This window comes from Penaeus japonicus, unplaced genomic scaffold (genome assembly GCF_977035675.1).
Source record: "Penaeus japonicus unplaced genomic scaffold, GWHDUDI00000001_assembly GWHDUDI00000023, whole genome shotgun sequence".
In the NCBI taxonomy this organism is placed as follows: domain Eukaryota; kingdom Metazoa; phylum Arthropoda; class Malacostraca; order Decapoda; family Penaeidae; genus Penaeus; species Penaeus japonicus.
Genome location: NW_028234425.1, coordinates 39,842,216 through 39,844,715, shown reverse-complemented (window position 1 = coordinate 39,844,715; position 2,500 = coordinate 39,842,216). Strand labels below are relative to the sequence as shown.

Sequence of the window (2,500 nt, the reverse complement as noted above, 5' to 3'; positions counted from 1 at the left end):
AATAGCGGCGCCACCTGGCTTCTTTACTGACAAGCTAGGTCCACTCTGTGAGCTCATTGCATTTGGCCCAAGAAACGTGGTGCCATGCGCTATTGAACTGGATACCCTCTCATAAGAATTTCATCATGTGGCAAAGTTGACTCATTAGGCAAATTGGCCTTTTTCAATGTAGAACCACGCTATGCTATATCATTACACATTGCGCATTATGAAAATATTGCAGGGATATCAGATATGGACTCCCTTTACAAAGTCTATAATCGTCTGTCTCGGAGGCAGCAGGTTCCGCTTGCCATGCTACGCATAGGATATCAATACACCATTCAACATGTACAGAATGCAAAACCAGGCTCATACCATCAATGCAAAATGTGCAAGACACCCAAATTACAAAGTCTTCCCCACTTCTTACTTAGCTGGTTTATTGTAATGATTTTTTAATACACAAAGATATTGTCCTCGAAATGACCATTGATATAAAAGTTTTTTTTAACCGACTAAACGATACATGAATATGAAAAACACTAATATGCAACCCTTTATTTTAAAAGTTCAGCCAGTTTGGATAGATGTTTTGACATCTAATCCTAGCCTTTCCAGGGCATGTACACTGTTCTGTAAATAAACTTTACCAAATCAAATCAACCCTAACGTTTGTTTGGTAACGGACCTTCACAAAGGCTGAAGGGTAACCAGTGAAGGCTCCAGGATATCCCAGCTGCGGGGCCGTGGAATAATGCCAGGGACGGCAAAAACGGCGGCCGATTGAGAATTTGTGAGGTGGATTGATTAGCTGTATTTTAGGCAATCCTAATTTTATTAATCGCAGTGACACCTGCATTCGTAGGTATATTCCACTGATGTAGTAGCTGGAGTTGCATCGAATGTGGATTGCCGTTGTTGGTATTTCCTCCTTGTCATGACATCCACTGACATCATGACACAACTCTGTCAGTGTATCACAAAGTTGGGGAGGTTGAGGCAAGTCTGAAGGATTTTGGTTGGGCTTTATCCCCCTCCTTGGTGTTGCCACCCATTCCATTTTGCAACATTTTTCTCCAGGAAAGATAAGCACAGTTTGATATTAATAGCTTCTTTAAAGTTAACACTGTTAATAACCAAACTTTCTACTTCGCTTTAGCTTGACCTTTGTGTCTGATCTCTCTTACGTTTTCAAGATTTTGTCTACTCTCCAGGGGGGGGGGGGAGGTATTATACGGTTGTGTTAAAGCAATGGAGATCTATAGCCAAGCACGAAAACAATAATAAGAAAAAATAGAGGCTTCTTTTATAACTGATACGCTGCTGATGTGGAATACTGTTAAAGCACACAAACACCTGAGCAGGATTCTTATATCTCACAAAAGACGTCGTCATTTGGTGTTGGATCCTGTACATTTCCTCACTTCAGACAAGAATAAGCTTGAATTAACAAATCATGTTGATACTCTGAGGGTGTGAGTATTGGAAAGTGTTCAAATTTACTTTGTCAAAACTATGAAAATGGTTTACTGTGGACAGTTTTATAGTCTGTGAGTAAGAAAAAGCCTATATGACTGGATTTCTCTACTCCTATATAAACTAGAAAGGATTAGACGCCATCAGCATAGATCGAAAACAGGTGAGGCGCGGGTAGCGCTCCCTCCATGTCGTTGACGTCATTGCTGGGAGCTGGGAGTATTTCACGCCCATATATGGCCTAGTCTCCTGTCCCTGACTCCCCAGCTGTAACTCTTTTTTGTTTTTGTTTCTTTAACTTTGTCTTATACATATTGCATATTTTCTTTTATCCACCCATTATTATATTTAGACACAAACCTTTATGTCTCACACATTTATTTCACAGTTGGAATTCGGCCAAAATATAACCTAAATTTCTATTTGAAACTTTTAAAGCTATACACCTGGATTGGTATAGGTATATCAGAGAGGGAGAGAGTTGGCTACGGTGGCCGGAATGGGCGAAGGAAGAGAGGGAGGGAGGACCCAGACGCCTCGAGGAAAGACCGAAGGGAGGAAGACGGTCTTGCTCCGGGAAGAGGCCAGGCAGGAGTGAGCGTGCGCCATCGCCGCACCCTTAGCCATCAGAGAATCTACGAGAACTTCCATGAACATACTGTAAGATAACGGCCAATGGGATCTGTGCAGCAATATCGTCTAGAAACTCGTGCACATTATATTTCTAACACAGACACAGTCGACCACTGCCAGGTAGGCTTCCCGCCCTCAGCGCTTGTTTGCAACAGAATATCGTAATAACTTTATTTAGTTTTCCTTTTATTATCACCGCTATAGCAAGCCACCATCTCAACATTGCCGTTACTACACCCACTCGAATTCCACCGTAACAGCCACACCACCATCGTGGCAACACCATTGTTATCAACTTTGGCAACCACCACTATTGCTACAACCTCCTAGCAGCAATAAGCCAGGACCAGCATTTCCGCAACGGCACTGCCACATTATTATTACTGTCACTCTCAGAGGAGGTTGCATC

The 2,500-nt window shown here is 42.3% G+C and overlaps 1 protein-coding gene and 1 long non-coding RNA gene across 2 annotated transcripts in view; both read left to right on the top strand.

The window, feature by feature from the left end:
- Window positions 1–2,500, top strand: part of LOC122258339 (M13 family metallopeptidase neprilysin 3) — a 221,904-nt gene that overhangs the window by 86,601 nt on the left and 132,803 nt on the right. The gene's annotated exons all lie outside the window — the stretch shown is intronic.
- The window catches only part of LOC147469228 (uncharacterized), a 22,805-nt gene that overhangs the window by 1,623 nt on the left and 18,682 nt on the right, over window positions 1–2,500 (top strand). The window contains exon 1 of the long non-coding RNA XR_015192155.1: window positions 1–2,211. This exon is cut by the window's left edge and continues 1,623 nt beyond it. This is a non-coding gene — a long non-coding RNA (uncharacterized LOC147469228). The remainder of the gene's footprint in view (window positions 2,212–2,500) is intronic.